Raw genomic sequence first — 21,580 nt, 5'->3', positions numbered from 1 at the left:
AAAAGGCCTACTGCATGCGGTCAAGTCTGTAAAGATGCATGAAGCAGAACAAATGAAGCAAGAATATAACTAGGAGCAATTATTAACCAGCTACAAAAATCAGTTGCGCCCATCAGAATTAGCAGGGCGCTTTGAATCCCTTCGTGACAAGGCAGAATTCCAGAAACCATTCGTCAGACAAATCCAATCGCTGCCTGACGTTCCCCCAAAGCAGCTTCCACAGTTTTTATGATTTTAGTCAGGTCATTGAAACAGCTGTAATGAAATAATCTGATGATGGACAGCTGTGAAATAGAAAGTTAGACCATTTGGACTGCGCACGGCCACCGGCAGATTGCATACAATGTACGGGAACCAACCCCCCTGAGGCATTTCTTACCTTTTTCACCGAACGAAACGGGATTGATGCATGCATGGGAATAATAAATACTGACCTTCACTGAACCCGGATTCTTAATTACATAAAAAAAACTGTGACGAAGGGAAGACTTAACTCCAGGTGCACCACTTCGCGCACTCGTAGCACTGTTATTCAATCTCACCAGAGTCGCGTTTATCGGCAGCGGCCTCATTCTTGATGGTCGAGCGGACCGTCTGCTTAGACAGGCCTGTACTTCTCGTGATGTCGGCCTGTTTTTCCCAATGTTTGACAGCGCTAAATGGGCTTAATTTATCCGACAGTGAAATCAGCTACCCTGCCACTCATGCCGCTGGTCGCAAACACACAAAAAAAAAGACAAGTCTACTGGCACTGGTTTAACTTCGCTACGCCAACTACCCGGCTGCCAACAATGTTGCCAGACATAGGTTTTCTCGCCAAATTAAACAAAGAAAAAGCATGCCGACCCTGCGGAAGCCCGATTTAAACATTCAGTCGAAAAATTTCGCCTAAAATTTAGTCTACTGTAGCCGATAGTCTGCTCTAGCCGGGTCCATTATGCGCGGAGTGGACTCCATTTAAAATGCATGGGGACCAGACAAAGCAACAGAAATGGACTGTTGTAACCGAAAGTCTGTTGTTGCCGGATCCGCTGTAACGAGCATAGACTGTATGTACCTGTATATTTATGTACGTATTATTGCAGGCAGCATGTGTAGCACTGCCAAAAGCTTGGGTGATATGCAGACATCTTATAATTTACTCCAGGTGGTCCACTAATTGTCATGCATGTAAGAGGTGAGAACGCACACATCACATTTCACTCAACGTTGATGTTAGGCCATCCGGAAGCAGAAAAATTAATTACAATCCCTGTGCATAATGTTTCGGTGACACGTTATAGCCCCTGTCCTGCAGGAAAGTCCTCGCTACTTGTAACTGTATATGACTGCAATGCAGTAGCCACGCATTGGGAGAGCCGAACTACACGAATTCCTCACAAGCAACAGAAAAAATTATTGGGTGAACTTTTTAAGAATGTGAAAGCCTACTTGGGCCTTTTGTTGAACTCTTGTTGAAATTTGCGGCTGCACCCTGTCACATATATTGCATCTTCTAAAGCTCGTTCCACTCGCTCTCTATTGCCAGGAGCGTCCTTGTTAGTCCCCGTCCATACATTTACCCTTCAAGGCGGCTTGTATAGAACGTGTGGCAGCCCCCCCCCCCACACTCCTTTGGTGTTCCACTTTCTTGAGGCACGTTCAATTCCTCCTCCTCCCAGCCCTCCTTCAAACCTCCTCCTGCGCTGCTATTTCCCTTTTCTGGTATGTGATCACCAGCTTGCACTTGCTCTGCCCACAGCTTCCACTTTTTTGTACCATTACTTTTTGGCACTTCACGCCGTGTGCGCTTGGTACAGAGATATCTAAAGCTTTCATCCTAAAATGTCCAATAACAAGTTAGACTAAAGCTTTTAACAGTTCCCACTACACAATCTGTGGGATGTACATGGTGCAAGCTTAGATGAGGGCCTGGAGTGAGAGTGTTGCCTGGTCAAGGTTGTTGGTTATTGCTAGTGACCGAGTCAGCTCAAATGTCCTAATGGTGGACAGGTAAGCAATGGTCGTACTGAGGTTTCATGCAGCCAAGAAACAGTTCCTAGGTCCTGGCTAAGGTGGAAACGAATGGCCTCTCTTTAGTGTTACTGGAGTCTCGAAGTTTTGGGAGTGGTGAAGAAAACGCCCGCATGTGGTCATTGGAGGATTCAGCTAGCCACATTCTAAACATTCGAAGGCTTGTTAACGTTTATCAACCACTCCTTCTTGTACCAGAATTATTCTCTTCTCTACATCTCACTTTTGTGCCCAAGGACTGGTGCATTTCAGTCATCCCAGCTTTTTAAGACATGCCTATACTTCTTACATGATATCAGCCCCCACATTTTTCTGTTTCATCTAAAACAGTGCCCAGTAGGGGTGTAGCCTGGGGGGGGGGGGGTGCAGCTGTTGTGATGTCAGAATACCCCCCAAAATTTATGCATAGAGAAAAATGACGTATATTGTTTGGGCAACCAGAGCAGTCACACCTTTTTTTTCCTGTTGGTGTATAACACCTCTGAAATATTGGTCTGCCTACGCCACTAGTGCACAGCATGACAGAAAAGAAAGTGGGAGGTGTTTTATGGCACGACGTCAGCAACACATAGCATTTTGCTTAAAGCCAACCTGTCAGATGCTGCTACGAGCCTGGGTGAATGCCAGAGTGTAGAATCTATAACACCTATGTTGAAATGAATTTCTGCCACACCATCTTGGCTGCAGCATTTCACAAACTTCAAAAGTTATCTGACAGTATTAACACAGAAACATGGAAAATCTTTTTGTTATTGGTGTAACAGCATTTTTCTGTGCATGCAGGAAAAAACAAGCTGAAGAGTATTCAAGGCACTTTTGCCTTGCGTCAATGCAACAGGAACCAATAACAATATTTGTACTTGGTATATATCACCCAAAGTGCTTCAATATCGAAGTGCAGTTATTGGCTAAGGAACTGAAGCTCCGAAATCCCAATTCCCACCTTCCCATCCATTTTGGTGAGCAAAAAGAATGCCCGCAAACTGGTTAGAAAAAACAACTTTTACCTCTCTGAATGAATGTGGATCTGAAAACAAAGAATGCTCTACTGCAAAGAATGTTTTACTCATTTACTTAAAACAATTACCAAGCATTCCTGATGGATTGGCACTTATTAAAATTTTCTCGATTGTCGTGGAGGGTGCAGCAGAAGGTACCACTATTTACCGGCTGTGCTAATTGGAATCCTCACACCCAAAGTTGGGAAAAGAAATTTCTCCCATCTCACTTCCACCCTCTTTTAGCTGTAACAGATAAATATCATTAAAAGGTTACACTTAAAAAAGTACTATGCATTGCCTTCTTTGTTTTGTATAGCTGAACCATCACTGCACAGAGATATACAGCTACAATACAAGACATGGGAGCACTCTTACCTCGTGCAGCTGCATTATCTTCTCCAGGTCATCACCAAAGTAGGACACCAGCAGTGGGATCAGGCAGATTGAATTAGCATTTTCCTTGCCAAGCTTAGTTCCAGGCTGTTCCATCTTCAGGGCCCACTCCAGAACGCACTCGCTCTTGGAGGAGGACCGAATAAACAACACCAGCTCGGCCACTTCCTTTTTTGGCACACCGCAGAGCTTCCCCCTGAGGCTGACACCTGTGAGCCTAAAGAGTTCATATAATAACATGGCATCAACATTCAATAACACAAAATTGCATTTACCATTGGAGTTTTCTTTCACACGCAAGGCATTTATGCCTAGCTTGAGCTTACCCACTCGAACTATACAAAACCTTTGTTCTTAGGTGATTGAGCATACTGTACTTACTCGCGTAATGAACCCACTTTTTTTCCAGAAAATTCGGCGTGAATTTGGGGGGAGGGTTGATTATGCAGGACAAAATTGCCACAGTTTTAAAGGTCGAAATTTCATACAATAAAGTTGCTCAGAGAAGCACTGTCAGAGCCTTGCCATTTTCATGGAAACACGTAGGTAATTATGTAATCAAATTTCTTTTTTATTCGCAACATGCTAGTGGGTTCGTACTCGCCATGGAGCTATACCCTCCTTAGTAAAGTTGCTTGCCGCCTCACATTTGCTGTCGGCCCACAGCGCACCGTCTTGCGTGCTATCAAGGCACTTAAAAACTTCTTTTCCGACACCGGGAAACTTCCCTTCTTTAGACCCACGAAACACACGGCGATCCCCCTGTTCCCCACCCGGGTGCAAGGGGTCAAATGAATGAAATATGCAGAATAATGACAAAGGCTCAGTGAAAGAGGTCTCTTTAACGCCATCTCAATCTTCATGCGCTGCGTATTTCAGCCATGAACATGGTCTGACTTGAAAATGTTATCATAAAAAGATCACACACGTATATATATTTCAGAGATCATGTTTTTAGCACATGCACTGTCACAGGAAAATAATATGTAACTTAGAAACCCAAGCATGCTTCAGAAATAAACTGAGATAGACAATAACAAATGAATAAGTGCTCCTTGCATTTTGCCATAAAAGAACCAAAATGTTATGTTGTCATCAGGAAATATGCGGCTTGGGATCGCGATGCAGATTAACATTGCTCTGAAGCAGGCCTGGGTTTCTAGATTTTTTTTTGAGTGGCCAGCTACATTCTCGTTGTGGGATTTTTACAATAAAATAAAATCATAAATAGACATAATAGCATGCTTTTTGTCTTTCCACTTGTCCCCATCTGTCGTCACGCTGTCGTCACAAACCATGTGTCGTCACAAACCATCCTTACAAACATATTCTGAACTGCAAACATAACTTGCCCATTTATAAATTGCAAAGTCGCATTAAGCTTTACATAAGATATCCTATTTGCTTTTTACGTAATTAGGTTTCATTGTTGAGATTGAATACGTTGAAGTAACTAATCTATGGGTGCATAGTAATAGAGGGCAGCAAATTAATGATTGGGGTGGGGATCTTTAACGTGAGCGAGATTTCAAGACAGGTATTTTTATTCCACACTTGCATCCCAAAAAGAGCTGCGCCCCTAGAACAAATAAAGCGACGCGGCGAACGTCTTGGCTCCTGAGTAGAATTACATGTTCCATAAAACAATTATGCATGATAAAAATCATAAAGCCAACACTGAAAAACAAGCACTGTAATAAAATTATCATACATATTAGTGTTATCCAACACTACTATACTTACCAGCAGAAATGACATTGTTCAAAAATTTTTCAGAAAGATTTTTTTGAAGTTACATCTATTTCGTGAAGTTGGTCTAGATAAAAATTGCGTAGTTTAACTTGATCTTAAACACCAGGCAAAAAAAAAAAAGGCCCATAACATCCTACGCTCTCATTTTTCGTTGCGTCAAACCCAGCTACAGCTTTCCCGCATACACTAGATGCCTAGCGGTGAAGGCTGAGTCAGGACGCAGCAGGGGGAACAAAACGTGCAGCTTGCGTAAAGTGCATGGCATATTTCTGCAATACAGAACGCGCTATATCATACTACTGCATCAGAACTGCCCACAACGCAATTTTTAAATTAATTTCGCCTCGTAGAGACTACACTCGCGAGTAAACTAAGCTGCCTTTTGTTCGTTGCCAACTGGCTGTTTACACGCTGCGTATACCTTATTTACAGTAACACCGTGCTCTTTATCTCAAGAGACGCAATGCGACCGCGTATACCTTATTTACTATAACGCCCAGCTCCTTATCTCAAGGGACGCGATGCGACCACATGTAGTCTAATCTCGCATCTCCAAGCTGCCTGCGCGAGGGTTAGCTCGCGACCTTCAGTCAACCGTTCGGCGGCATTAAAACGCTCGCGACATGGACAACTTACACCAGCCAAACAATTCTAAATCATCCACGTTCACGGGAGACTTCTTACCGTGGAAGCAGTCTCGTGGAAGCAGTCTCGTTGTTCCAGCGTTGGCAGCGGTCAAACAAATCTCGAAACTATACGCCGTTGACGAACCTCGCTGTCATGGAGCCCGCAAGCTTCCGAACGGCACGGACGGCGCGAAAAAAATTTTCGTTGGGCTGTCTGCGCATGCGTGTCTCGCTCCGCGATCAGCCGCGTGGTTCCCGCTTGGTGCTCCGGTCACGTTGCGCCGAGAAGAAACGTAGAGACGAGAAATTTGATGAGAATGTTGCCGAAATAAAGTGAAAATGCTGGGTACGTTGCTTATACGCTATGGAAATGTCTGCTAATAATTGAATGAAGCAGAAATAAGGGGCCGGAAGGCCTGAACGTCCGTATTTTGAAGATACGGTACAGGTACCGTAAGCGGGAACGTACGGTTTCGCAGCGCCTACGGCGCGTTTACGGCTCCAGTGGCGTAAAGTTCGCTGTAATTTTACGGTTTTTTCTAACAGTGTAGCGGTACCACGCCTAGCCCGCCGGCCTCGTAGACGCACCAGCTCGACGCTGTTCGCCCCCTAGGGAAATGGCGAGCATTGGAGACATCGTACGACCCGAGATGGCCGTGGTTGACCGAAATTATCTGGCCGACAAGGGCGTCGAGCAAGCGGCAACCATGCAGGAGCTCAACCGGCGCGATGCCAAGGACTCCGCACCAATGAAAGGCAAGGGAGCGGAAAAGCGCAAGTTTCCGCCAATTGTTCTGAAAATAATGCTGCGAAAAACAATGTGACATTAGAGAGTTTTAGCTAACCGTTTCCGACGGTCCACTCCGTTATCGGCGGCATGCTCACCGCAACCGGAGCGAATGCCGTTCGCGGCCAAGCGCGCCACGCACCCGCAGTGGCGCTCCCGCTTGCTATCGGAGCGGAGCGGACCGTGAAAAACGGTCAGCTAAAACTCGCTAATATGTTGTAGCGTAAGCTACACTGGCCGAGGTTGAGCAGTTTCACGTGGATCTTGAGGGGCCGTGCTGCGCAAGCGCGAGGAGCATTGGATTGGATTGGATTAAATTGGATGGCATTGGATTGAATTGGCAATCCAATCCAATAGACCTTATGCGAAATTGCTTGGTGGTCTAGCAACACTGATGTAAACAAGACCGTCCGCCATATTGGTACGGGCGACGATCGGGAAGTTTCCATTGTTTACTGTGGAAGAGTAGATGACCGTAACGCGGTATGGCCCAAACTAGACGGCGTTTTCCGGGTACCGACCACGGATTGTGGACGAAAGACTTGTCTGCGCTGCCGACTGCGTCTGAGGACTTATACCACTCGTGGTGCCGCGCCAAATATCAATCCGAGCGGCAGCGGAGCAGGGCATGCATCCTATCCACCAAGGCCTATTGCTCGCCTTTATCGGTGCGGACCACCACCTGCGACTTGCAGTAAGTAAATCCTTGTTTGTTTTTTCCTTGACGCGAGTTAACCGGTATGAGCACTCTGGTATAGCCCTCTGTTCCTCGTTGTTTACCATGTAAATGCGTAGCGGGGACCCTGTTGCAGTAACCCTGGAAGGAGAAAGCAACAATCGCCAGACCGAGCCGCTAGTGGGTGGTGGATTAGTTATTTTGAAATGCTGTACATTGAATTCACTGGATGACTTTTGGCGAAGATGTTTGCGGGAAGGTTGCGGCCGTTTTCTGCGACGGTCGTCCGCCCGCGCGTTTGCCGCAAAGCAATCGCGCTTTGCGGCGAAGTCAACTACAAAAGTGCACATACGCCTTGAATTTTTTTGTGTTTTCATCATTTGTTTCGCATGTTCTGCCGCAAAAATCTGTTTGTGTGTCTGGCTTTTCCTTTTTTGGCAGTGGGGTGGTTGTGTTTGATTCTAAAGCGCATGTTTTCAGTGTGCCCGAAAAGATAATACAGTAAAACCTCGTTAGCTCGAACTCACTGAACTAAAAGAATTTTTAAAATTCGATGGGTCATCGGCATAGCCCGAATGTTTACATGTTTATCTTGAGAAGTTTTGGAAGTGAGTTCCAGGTAGTCATAATACTGCTTGCTTAAATTATGACGAACACGATTATGGGGGTACTGGTATCATTACCCACGGTGAGGTTTATAAATGTGAAACTTCCTTCTCTTGAAAATACATTAACAAAGCATGCAGTGATACTTGCACGCTCGAACTTCAAAGACAATTTTGACATCATTGCTGCTTGAGGTATAAAATATTGCCCTTGCAACAGTGTTAAGCAAGACACAAAATCTGGTCATTTTGAGTCTGTTCCTTGCGGCCACTGCTTTGTGCTCTATGTTGTGTTTATGCCAGGACGACAGACGGGGGCGGCACACGAACGTTACAGGAACGGAATGGGTTTAATCCATCGTGACAAACGGGTGAAACAAAAGAGAGGTTCGCTAGTAGGCGAGCTGTATTTATAACCACAGAGAGGGGAACCGAGGCCGAGAGTGTGGTGACGACATGTCACGTGGCCCAAAGGCGCGCAATACAACAGTCTGTCCCTTTACCATAAACTGTAGCGGACTAGTCCTGTTCTTTCCTGAGTGCTATTTGCTCTCTCTGTTCTTGCAAGTTGGGCCTCATCCATGTGCTCAGCAGCTACTTTCGCTCCCAGAAGAAAAGGGGCCGGCCCTATGTTGTGTGCCTCACGTTTGAGACGGACAGTGGGGCGATTGTGAGGCAGCGTCGATTGCCCAGGCGGGTTGCAGTGGAGCATGTAGTAACATCCTGGCGGCTGTGCACCTACTCGTCCTCTCGCAAGCCCAAGGTTTTAAAGAGGCGCCACCGGAGCTTGCGTGCACTGAGCTGCCACAACAGTGGGGACGTCCGAGACAGCAGGGCATCAAGCAAGCGAGTGTCCAAGACATTAACTGGAGAAGCCCGCGAGAAAATTCACCCCCCCCCCCTCCCTGTTCGTCTGTTCGACGCACTTCGAGTGCAGGAGCAATGTGAGCAGCAACAAAGTGCCGTAGAGGTGCTTGGGAGAAAACTTGGTAGCCTTGGGAATGGGTTATTCACCTCAGTTTTGCTGGCCTCACCCCCCACAGTGGCAGAAACAAGGACTGGCATGGCACCTTAAGGGTCACCTATGAGCTACCAGGAAGCATTCAAGCCACATTTTGCCGTGGTCATCTTGCGAGCACGCAGAGGCTGGACAACGTCGTGTTTACTAGACCGCGGCATGCAGGGATGCGCGAATGCTTCCCTTTGTTCCATTTATATCCACAGTTTGCTATAATGCACGCGCTATAAATCAGCAAAGTAGTTTAATTTACTGGGCTTTTCCCTGTGGATACAAAAAAAAGCAAAAGCACTCAAGCTGATGCGCGGCGGACTGACGCAACTGTGGCCGTTTTTTAAAAAGAAAACTTGAAAAGTACCTCAGCTACCTACAGCAATGGCCACTATCATTACGCCGGAGGAATGCATGCAGCATGTGACAAACGAGAGGAGTGAGTGTGTATTTTAGTCGCAAAATATTCGACAGTAAATACATCGTGGTTGAAATGACAATGGGCAACAAGTTAACTTGACGGATCAACAAACCTTTCAGCCCGGCAAATCGGGAATCAAGTGCAAATGCTCGAATTTTCCAACGTTAGATCATCATAAAACAGTGTACGCCACTTCCGCAACGACACGCGGCTAAATTCAGCGTAAAAGAAACCAACAACATACTGCCATACCGTTCGGGCCCGCCACAGAGGAAATTTTCAACCGCGCCGTGACGGCGTAGTGCGGCAAGAAAAGTTTGTTTACAGCCATAGGTAAGATAAAGGCCCGTGTAGGGGCTAAGCGGTACCATTTAACAATGAAATGAAGCGGGCGCAGAGCCACAGGGACGAGTGAAGAAACAGCCTAAATTTGACAACGTGTGGTACTGTTTCCCCGCTCGAGCGCAGCTGTCAGTCACATAAATAGGTGGGGCAGGCTCAGGCTTCATTTAGAATACAAAGGCTGGACCACGGAACTGCAACGCAGCTGTATTTTTCATCCGGACAGCGAATACGAAATCCCGCGCTCAGCGAACCAACGACAAATGTTCGCTCCCAGCGCACCGCGCCCAGCGTGTCACAAAGGTTGCTAGCGCCGGCATAGTTCGCGTCAGAAAGTTCGTTCAAGAGCGTGGAACCCCTTAGCGAAAAGTAATACGTTTGAAATGCGTACGAGTACGTTTGAAGTGCACTTCAAATATGCTTTGTATTGTAAATGTGTTTCAAGCGCATTAAAAATTGCATTTTCTCAATTTTGAGTGAATATTGAAAATACATTATTAAAAATGCAGGAAAAATACACTGCTTTTAAGTACCCTCCAAATAGATTAAGAATGCGCTGAACCTCACAAATGTGCGCTTAAGGCATTCAGAATATATTGAAAATGTATTTCTTCCCGCCAAACGATCATGGTGTAAATACACCGTAAATATTATAAAAATACACTTACCTAACTACATTTAGGGCAGCAGTCAGAGTATACTTTAAAAGTGTGCTGAAGCATAGAAATATACTCCGAATATATTCGAAATATATTTCACATGTCTTTTACGTTTGTAGAACGAACATGATAGAAATACACTCTCAATGCAGGAAAAATATTTATTGAAAATACATTTTAAATATATTAAAAAAGCCTTGCCGAAATTAATTTCGAGTACAGTAGAGGTGCTGCTTCCGTTGCTGAATTGTAAAATTCACGTAAAGCTAAGTGCCGGGTAAAATACATCTCAAATGAATAAACGTACTGAGAATTTCTCCTGGATGTTTACTTATAATAAAAGAGACTGAGGGAGATACTCTCACTTACTGCGTTGTCTAAGGCAGGCATGCAAATAAACTTTGCATATTAGAGAGAAAGTCGGCATACAAATATGTAAGCGGCGATGTTCCAACGCAATCGGAAAAGCAAAAACATCTAAATCAACGACAACACTTGAACTTTGCCAGCGTTGTCCCGACGGTATCGCTGTGAAGGCTTTGAAAATTTTCTTTTTCTGAAAAATATTGGCAGCTTAGATGGACAACACTGGCTATGCTTGCGAGGGCGACCAGCTCGGCGCCTCTCACTACCTCCTCCTCTACCTGCTGCGCGAGTTGAGCGGCGCACCCCTCCTTCACGTTTTGTCTGCCCTCGCTGCGTTTGTATTGCCTGTCTTGTGGTGTTACAAGTTTTTGGACTCCTCAACGCGCGGTCGTCGTGTGGACGCAGTCTCTGCTTGGACGGCGCGTTGCAGCGGCGTTTGTATCAGGATTGCCGTCTAGCCAAGGTAAGCACGATTTACCAGCTATTTGAGCGTACGGTGTAGCACAACAATTAATCGATGTATGTTTGCCTTGCAATGAAAGAGTGCTAACGCCTTTTATGAAATCCGCACGTGGTCGCTTAGCTTACCTCCCCCTGCGAGCAAGATTTTCTACCGTAACTACTCCGTGCAGGGGAATGTACTCACAAATCCACGGCAGCAAGAAGGCGTAAAAAGACGGATTTTAGTGCTTCCCTTTTTGTGCATAATGGGTCCTGCTGAGTGGCCGGGGGACTGTTGCGACGAGTTTCCTTGTAGATCGAGTTATTCCGTTCTGAGCCTATTGAGGATCAACACTTACAGTAAACACATAACAGCCAGGAACGTTTTTAGCACAGCCTGTTCACAGAAAGTCCACCGTCCATGTTTACGCGCTTGAAAAATTTGCGAGGTGTATCCAGGGACGCAGCTTTCTTTTTTTTCTGTTCGCAGCAGCCGCCGTACGGGGAAGGAACCCAGTTTTTGGCATACATGAATCCGACTAATGCGCATGGACGGGCCATAGTGCGAGAATCCGAGTAGCCTTCGCGATTTTTGTCGGTCGCTTTTCGCCATTCTGTCAACTAAAGCCGTGAAAGAGTTTGTGCCGTCTGTTTCGAAGTGACCAAAAGTGTTAAAAGCGACCCATGTAATCTTCGGTGCGAGTGGCTGTAGCGACGCAAAGTGCTTCATGCCCAGGTACTAAAAATGATTTGTCCATCTAAGACAAACTGTATGAGAGTCGCCACTAAAGCCCGTACTACATGGAGCGATTTCGCCGGCGAATTCGCTGATGCGGTGCCGCTCGTGCGGCAAAACCACATTTTTTTGTTGCTGTGGCAAAGTGCCAAACATTTGAAGCGGCCGAGCAAACGCCGCTCGTGCGGCGTGTGCGGCGTAGAGGGGCGGGACCTGCGGCCAATAGGAGCACAGCTCTGCACCACTTGCACGCTTGGAAACCAGATGGCGTTGCTTGTATGAGCGTGACAAAAGCGCGGGAACACCAAAACGTTTGTCTTCTCTGCTGTGTGTGCGTATATTGATAAAGAATTGGCGATTCTTATATAAAACCGCGAATAAACTTATATTTACCGCAAACCAGGCAGAAACAACTTGCCAAGAAAGTAAAATAAAACCACCCTTGTTAAAATCACAACAACCTTTGGTGGTGGCAAACTTAATTCAGTCTGCAAACAAGGCGCATCTGAAATGCGAAAATCGCGGCGTTCGCAGGCCCCATGTAGACGACAATTCCAGGCATTGCGAACTTCGCAAGAGCGAATGTTCGTTCCAGCGGATTCGCAGGCGAAATTCGCTCCATGTAGAACGGGCTTAAGTGACAATCAGTTTCTGCTCCTACCGCCACCCAGAACCAAGAAGCAGCAAACGAGGGAAGGAGAAGGAAGGCGGGCGGGCAGGGGGACTGCGAGGGAGGCCAACGTTTATAGAACCTCCCTCAACGTTTATATAAACGTTGAGGGAGGCAACCAGTTCCCCGTACGAGACCCCTCGGTTCCCGGAACGGGTCCCCCGGCCGAGTTCGTCTCTAGCCCCGTTTACATTGACCCGACGAGGGCGCGTTGAGTCGAAATAAACAGGTTTTCTGGACTCGCCCTCCCCATGTTAAGCGGACGCGTCGGGCGGGGAGCCGTCGTGGCGAGTCCGGTCGACCCGGAGACGGGGGTAGGTTGGCTGAACTCGCCGCGCTCGGAAAGGGCATGTATAAACGGTCGCGCCGAGTTGACGGGCCGTATACCTCCGCCAATTGTGACCTTTCCGGCCCGTCGCGGTCTCCCCTTCCCCTGTCCCCATCGCGCCGACGTTGCTCTTGCTCTGCCGGCCGGTACGTGCGCGCTAGGCAAGATGTCTTCATCGCGGGCTCCACGCACCATGTGGACAGATGACGAAATAATGACGTTGCTAGCTTTGGTCCACGAAAAAAAAACTGAGTGATTTACTCGATAGCAAACGCCGAAAGAACAAAGACATATTCATGGACCTAGAAAGATATCTCAAGGAATTGGGCCTACAGTGGACGTGGGAGCAAATAAAGACATGTTGGAAGAATTTGAAAAAAAAAAAACGCTTCACGGCTGTAAGTACCTCCACGTGGATTTGATTCAAAACGTTTTAAGGCGCTTTAATTGTGACTGATTTTTTTGGCATTTGCAGGAACGCCTGCTGATGTGCAAAAGTGGCGCGGAGCCTTCAAAAAGGAAATGGTTCGACAAAATGAACCTTCTGCTTGGCGACCGCCCGATGGTGCAAGCCAGAGATTACGGTGTCGACACCGCCGCAGAAGACGAGGACAGCGTTCTGTGATGCGGTAAATAAAGATCACTTTTAAGTTTAATTCTTGCTTTGCGCGTCGTACGAGAGCTTGTTGGTTGTCGTGCTCACGACCGGCTATTCGCTCTTTCCAGCGACGCTAGTGACGCCGCGCAGAATTTCTCCGAAGCCGGGAGACGGTGATCGGCGGACCGGTCGCTCCGGCGGAGGCGGCCGGCGGCATCCGCGCGGCCTCGCAGATGCAAAAGGAAAATAGTCCTCGCATGTATAGTAATTGGCAATGCCGTATAAATAATCGGAAAATATAGGCTGAACGAGCTTTCCTATTCTCTCAACTTTCTTGAAGCTATAGAAGCTGCGGGTAAATGAAAGAGTTTTAGGCCTCAGCGGTGTCTGCTGCAGAGTAAACCGGGTCTTTCGGACCCACCCGTGCGTACGTGGTGCTGAAATTATTCTTTACGGAATTACGGCTGCCACATTTAATAGTTCTTTGCTGTGAGGGCGCCGATTTTGTAGGATTTTTGTATAACCTTGTGATCGTCTTTTTCGGGTACCATTTACATTTACTGCCGCATAATGTTTCAATCATTCTTCACTTATCTGTTGTTAAAATGGCTCAATTCCACTGCTTTCAAACAATAAGCAGCAGAGGCTGTTCAATCCGCTTTCTTTTATTTTCAAATAAGAAACAAATGAAAACTTTTTGCACACGAAGGCGAGGAGCAAATGTGGTCATGCGTTTATTGATTGATTGATTGATTATTGATTTGTATTGGAATAATTATGTTGAAGCAAGATGCTTTAAGAATGACAATATTATAACTTGTTCAAATGCGAGCTCTTGTATGCATATGGTAGCCCCCGTTTTTTTTTTGGTAACAAGCATCGGTGCACTTAATAATCTTACCGGCCGTGAAATCAACATAACGTAATTTCAGCCAAGAGATTTATCTTAAATTAATTATCAGAAGCCAAAAGCGCACCGTAAACTACTGCCTGTATTTTCATGTACGCTTCAATATCACACGCCAGTGTATGCTACATGCACGCGTAAATACGTAGGCTTATATTTTATTTCATATAATGCTAACACGTTCGTTTGTACAACCCTTGATATGACGTAATAGAAGCCTCGTCTTCCCGGTTTTACTGCCCAAAGTCATAACTAGGTTTTACTACAGCCAAGCAAAACACCGCAATACGCACATATCACCCTTGCATGGTACGGATGGGCTTCTGCTTAGTATGCACACAGGGAAGAAATGAACACGTTTAAAATAAAACGCACACTGCGATGACGCTCACTGTAATAATGTCCCAAAACTTAGCGTTGCACATTGTGTTGCAAGTTGTTTGCCCAATGAACCGGGATTATTCTCAAACCACTCCCGTACGGCCTGAGCCATGCACAGCGGACTGACTCGCACGCAGCGCTTTTTACACCGCTACAGACGCCGTGAAACGAATCGAATGTTGCCTCGCAATCAGCACCGTATGCCTGTGTTTATTGTTTTAGAAAGTAGCTGTTTCAAGCAGAACTACGGGCTTTTAGGCCGCTACTGATGCTGGCGCGCATGCTGCCACGGGGGCCTGATCACCGTCTCGTCCGCCACCTGTAGGGGCTGGAAAGAGCGGATATTGCTCTGCACGTAGCAGGAAATCAGCTTGTGTGCCAGAAATTGCAAATACTTGTACACGAATGCCTTCATAAAGTTTCTGGTCACCTCGCCATCAGAATACATTTGCAGAAATTCACAGAATTGTCTACTAACGCGCGGAATTCTAACGCCGCTTGTATTTATTTTGAGTTCCTCACAGCCAGGTTCGACTATGAGTAGCCAAATACTTTGGGTTATTTTATTGTTTTTTAAGTTCTTATTTGGATTAAGTTCTTAAATTGATACTATTACAAAAATAGGTGCCTTTACCAATACATGTAAATTCCCAACGAGAAAAGGCGTAGTCCAGGGTTGGTTTCGCTATTTTTAATTCGTGTTTCAAGAATTTCTGAATGGACTCAGGTGTTCGGGACGTTGTTTCGGGTTCAGTGGTCGGGTTTTGGAGGAGATGTGGGTCGTTCCACGCCAAACATCCCCGATAGCACGCTCGACCATCTCCGATTACGCTATAAAAATAATGGTCGATCACTTTTACTGCACTATGCATTTTGGGAACCGATTTCCAGAGAAGAAAATTTTAATTTCTTAAATATGGTGGCAGTTAGGTTGCGAAAAAATTTCGCAAGAAATGAAATATTATACGGAGCGCGGTAAAACGATTCCATTCGGTAGGAAAAGAACCGTATTTCCTTGTTAAAACGCATTCACCGCTAGTGTATGCTAATGTGCTTTGCGGGGAAGCAATGCAGTGTTCTTGGACCATATTTAGAAATTTTTGCACCCTTTACAACTTCTCCAGAGATACGCTGGATAGCTTGTGTCCATTGTTGATGGTAAGTGCGGGAAAAATACGAGTCACGAAGTCAGTAGTTTCGAAGCGCTAAACACATGGAATTTGAAAAATTTCGCAATATTGCTCATGTTCAGGCACTTATCGCTCTGTGTGGCGCTCCATATAGAAATATACACTTTGGATCATTTGAAAGGGTGTATAAAGGATATTTATTCCTGTAAGTTTAATCCGAGTCCTTTTTGTTTTACGCGAGAAAATATTATCTACATTGAGCTGCCCCCAAGGCTGCGAACGGCGGAGCGTAAGTGCGCTTCACTGCACCGAGGGTTCTTCTGCAGCCTCCTAAATGCACCAAAGCCGGCTTGTCGATTCATGCTTCATTTTTCTGCACTTACCGCCAATAATACAAACAAATTATGCAGCTGCACTATCTCATAAAAAGTTGTAAGAGCTGTAAAAAATGTCTAAATATCGCCCAAGAACAACGCATTGCTTCTCCTCAAGGCACATCTTGAGACAACGCTAGTAGCTGTGAACGCGTTGTGCCAAGGAAACGCGGTGTTCTTCCTACCAACTGGAATTTTTTTCACAGCCTAGTTATTGGTCACTGCCACGATATTTATATTGCTCTGAGAGTCAGAAAAAAAATTTTTCCGCCAAAAACTGGTCATGGAAATGATTAGTGTAGTAAAGCGATCGACCATGAATTTTTATATTCTTATCGGAGTTGGTCGAGCGCACTTCCTGGAACGTTTGGCGTGGAATGAGCCATGTATAATACCCGGATTTTTTTTATTTCATCACTTTGTTTTTGTGAATTTTTAAAATTTTGGTTATTCTGGTTTTTTATATATTTACGTTTGACCAATCAAGGGCATCTGCGCTGTTACGGCGATAAAATGTGTTAATTACGCCAATTGTGCATTTTTTGTGGAAGCACGGTCTTCTCATTCTCGATATTTTTATTTGTATTTTCGACATTCTTTTCCGGAAGCTTTTAATTTAGTCTGCATTTTTGGTAGGTTTATATGTTAATTTCGCCAGATTTTTGTGAACATTGCATTTGTTAATTTTTGATTTCTAAAAATTCTGTTTGACCAATTATCTCTATTTCGGTTATAACAATTAAATGTGTTACTACACCCATATCGCATTTTTGTTTGAATGCAGGGCATTCCACAGTCTAAGTTGCTGAAGTACTCGGCGAGGAATGCTACGCAGGATAAATGTAGATCATGACTTGACCATGAACGTGGATGTAGTGTCAATATTCCTATCCCTGATAACAATGAAGACCTACGGCAAATGCACTAATCCAATATTTATAATAGCAGATGGCAGCGAAGAGGAGGAAGGTGCGTCCGACGATCTAGAAACATGTAAGTTTTTTTATGTGCTGGAATACCACAGCACTCATGTTCAATATGAGAGTGAAAAAAATGATGCTTTATTTACTGGATATACATGAGCTCATAGTACATCATGTCCACCGTTGGAACAAAATTGCCAGCAAAACAAGTGTGGTCTGGTGTGCCAAAGCATATGCGCCTCACATTTTCCCTAAGACACAAGTCACTTTTTAGAGTACATACTCCACACTTGCTCAGTTTTTGTATGTAGAAGAATTCTTTGATATTAATCGGTTTTCTCGATCCTTAGACACCCTCTGCACACAATGAAGCCTCAGACCATAATGCATGTGGGAAAACACAAAGCATTAACCAACACCTGCACCACTTGCAAAATAAAAAAGGTGCAGCCTTTTCCACATAGTCACCTTACAGCCAACTTATAGACAGACCACTTATTCCTAAACATGTCATAAAAAGGAGCATACATAAAACGTCAAGTTCAATTACATTCCTCTACAAAATGGATGAGACAAAAATTGCACAAGACTGAAGAACAAAATGAAAGAGGCTGTGATAAACATGAAAAAAGATCCGTCATGGGAATTTTATTTTCAGCTGCAACATCTACGCCATCGCAAAGGAGGACCAGGCCCATCAGGAACACAAGCTGGAACCCTGACCCCGGATGCAAGTCGAAGCACCGCAGGACAAGCACCTTTGGGAAGGCGCTTGACAAAATGCATGAAAAGAACAATTGAGCAGCAAGAGAAGCAAAATAAGATCCGTTTTGAAATGGAGAAGGAGCTTCACCAAAAGGAGCATGAAAATACGAAGGAGCTCTTGGCAGGAGTCACTAACTCCTTCTTGCAGGGAACTCAAGCCCTTATGGGGCAGTCTTTTTCCCAGCAGGCCACCCTTTTAAGCAGTCTTTAAGGCATGCACACCCCTCCAGCCCAAATGCCACCGTTCATTCCCTACCTGCCAGGGCACAGTCGCATTCCAAGGCAATAAATAGGCCAACTTTTCTTTGTGTGTGCAATGTATGTGTGTAGTTGTGTGTGACTGACAAAATAAAAAACCCCTAAGCATCTGCCAATTTCTCGCCTACTGCCACTGAGTTCAGCCTAGTATTTGTCCTCCAGGCTTACGCGTTTTCCCTTTCTTTTGATTTTTCAGAGATGCCATAGTGCATGCCTCGGCCCACTGCCTCATTGGATAACAAACAAGGCACAGTAGCGAGTGACTAGTGTTGTGCTTTTTAGTAAAATCTAGGACCTGAGTGGAAGATCGCCACATCACACCAATGCCTGTTCCTTGCAATTCCACTTGGTTTCTATTGCTTAACACAAGTATCATGCGTCCACACAACGGCAGTGGGACATGACTACAGTTAAACCGCGACTGAAAAGTCGCCGGGACCCATGAATTAAATTGAGTCTCAACCGTAGAAGGAAAAAATTGCCTCTAAATTATTTCTTCTCGAAATAGCTTAAAGTATAAATTTATTGCATCATTCAGATGAAACTAAATTTGGACTTTTTATTTCCATTCAAAATTGAAATCACAACTTTGACACACTGGAAGACAACATGGGAAAAGAAAAAAGCATCAACTTATTAGTGTTAACATGAGGAGCCAAAAAAACATCATAGCGTCAGCGTAAGGGACCAGGGCATATAAGAGTACAGCACCACAGAGGAAGAAAATAACATTAAAAGTTTGAGAAATAAATACAATTATACACACTCAGACACAGCGGTTTAAAATTAACAAAGGAAAGGATGGCTACAATGAAAGTACATGTACTACATTATATCGTCATAGTGTCTATATTTCGCGAAGAAGTTTGACTTTCGTTTATGAATGCAGTCGTCTCAATGAATGATAACAGACATTTGACCTAAAAAGTGCAATAAAGCTGTGATTGGCAGTAAACAAGCCTGAGCATAGGTACTTTATAAAGGTAATTACATATCAGGACAATGGTACGTTTTGGCGCCTGATTTGTTTACATCTGTCGCACGTTTTTTGTTGTTCCGTAGCTCAGGTGTTTCAATTAGCATGCAGACAAAGACTTTGTCTTGAGATGCAATGAATATATCTTGTATAAGTCGAACGAAAAAAAAAGTTTGTTCACAACACTGCATTTATGTTGGATGAATAACATGAACTCAGTTGAAAACGGGGCATTTTTAATGGAACTATGGTGAGAACTCTTAGCTACGTCTCGTTGCATAAACAATTCTCAGAGCAGAAATCATACCAGTGCGCTTCTGCGTAGTGCAAAATTAGCAGCAAGGTGGTCTTTCAGAAGGTCTGACCGCACCCCGCTGCGAGGTCTGCTTGAAAAGCGTCTCGCGGCGCCTGGGCAAACCATCCACCCCTCACAATTTCGCGACACTCTGCTCCTGTGTTTTCTTTCAGCATTCGGTCTTCCCATCAGTCGCTCGCTGACACCGCCATCGCAGCCGCCCAACCACCGTAGCGACCCGCTAAGTACTATTAGCTAAAATAAACAAATGGTATCAGTCCGCCCGCGGCGTTGCTCAGGAGCGCGCGCCGTGGAATAGCGTCTACATGTCTTAAATGAATGACACAAGTGGCGTGTGGGCTAAGTTCACACGCCCTCGTTTCGCAGCATTATGCTTAGACACACGGCGCCATCTATGAATTCTTCTTGTAACAAACACTGAAAGCAGCCGTACGCTCACCTAAACTTCGTCTATACAGGTAACACAATCCAAATCTTAATTATAATATTTGAGTTCACAGTGTTTCGAAGTGTATTGCTTTGAGCAGCCTTGCTCCCTTCTTTCGTCGGATATCACGAGAAAGTGCTCAATCACGATCTCTTGCCTTGGTAGCGTTGCCTGTTATGTATGAAACGCAATATAGACCAATGCTCTTGGGGGCTGTTCGTGAAATGTTCGGAAAATGGGTTAAGTTGCGCTCTCTCCGGAAGATGAAGCCGCCCATGGAGAGCGTCAGCGAAGGTTATATGAAGCTTAGCCTCACGATTGGGGACCCCCGGGCCGCTTCGCTGTTAATATCAGCATTCGAGGCTCCAAGTCACTGAAAATTGGGCTAATTTTTTGCTTAGGGAAAAGCAATTGAGGCGTTTTCTTTCAAAATGAGCCAGACTAGCCTAATGAAAATTTGAGAAACAGGCGGAGGTTTGCTGCCGGACCTAAATGCAACGCCGTCAAAGCTTTAATGTCATATATTTTACATGTAAGCTAGGGGAAGTATATGGCCAAGAGTAATTAAAAATATGCCGTGAATTTGAGAAATGTTGGGATGATAAGTTTGGATTTGGGGCATAGCTAATTGAAACACTCCAGTTGATGCGGCATTCTTACGAAAGCTTTATTTAAATTCACTTTTGAGCATAGTGCGATTGAGTTTTGGTGGAAAAGGCATTAAACATGCAACAGGCTTCAAGAACAATAGAACAATACATGGAAAGCAGGTGAGTCGTCTTGGCACCATTAGCAGCTCTTTTCGAATTATTCCGCAGGATAACCTTCTTGGGCACGCCTGAAGGCACTCACGAAGTAAGCAAGCTCTTCATTGCCTTGCCAGGAATTTCCAAAACGCTTCACAATGTGAGGCTGCTCAAATCTTTTTCACCTTAATGAAGTGGTTCGTACAATCAGATGAGGGGGGGGGGGGGGCGAGCTTTACGAGGGCTTGTAACTGGTGGCTTTTCAGTTAAGTACAAAAAAGGTAAATATGAGAGTGGAAAAATAAATACAACCAGAGTTATTTTAGTAGGGACGGGTGAGATGAAATTATTGTTTGACATCTCTCAGTTTCATTTCGTTGACTTCTTCCGTTCACTTCGTCGTTGACATCTAGGGACAGATCTTTCGCTGATCTCCTAATTGCCGTCTGAACTCATAATATGCAAAAAAAAAACTTCAAGAACTCCAACAAAACAGTGCGAACAGTCAAGCCAAAAGTGAGCCCCTAATGGGCAAATGGATTTGACTCATTTTGATTCGTGAAACAGCAGGATTTGGCTCATTTTTGATACGACCTACGATATGCGTACAGGTTTTTAAGATGTTATCTCAACTATTTTCTTGCCACCCCTTTCTTAGGGAGAGTTGTAGAGTTTTTCTTGTCACTGCAGTTTTATCCCACTTAGTTTCGGTTTCTGGATGTAACTCATTTCGAAAAAAAAAACACTTCAGTTGTAATCTCTGCGTGGCACCCGAAATTCACTCGTTACCGCGCTTCGGCGCATTTACTGAGACCCGGGGACCCCAACCGCTTTATCGTGGAAGCGAGCTTGCTGCACTTTCATCGGCGACACGTGTGAAGCTGCGGTCAGCTATCGGCGTTCGCACTGCGGGGATAGCGGTACTGGTGCTCTGCTAGACGGCTTCACTTCGGC

At 45.1% G+C, this 21,580-nt stretch overlaps 1 pseudogene; it reads left to right on the top strand.

Annotated features, from left to right (window-relative positions):
• Window positions 1-12,940: 12,940 nt before the first annotated feature.
• LOC144173503 (uncharacterized) lies at window positions 12,941-18,846 on the top strand (annotated as a pseudogene).
• The last annotated feature ends 2,734 nt before the right edge of the window (window positions 18,847-21,580 follow it).

The sequence above is a fragment of the Haemaphysalis longicornis genome, unplaced genomic scaffold (assembly GCF_048455015.1).
Source record: "Haemaphysalis longicornis isolate Haplotype H1 unplaced genomic scaffold, Haemaphysalis longicornis Haplotype H1 scaffold_3, whole genome shotgun sequence".
Classification (NCBI taxonomy): Eukaryota; Metazoa; Arthropoda; class Arachnida; order Ixodida; family Ixodidae; genus Haemaphysalis; species Haemaphysalis longicornis.
This window is presented reverse-complemented; position numbering and strand designations above follow the sequence as displayed.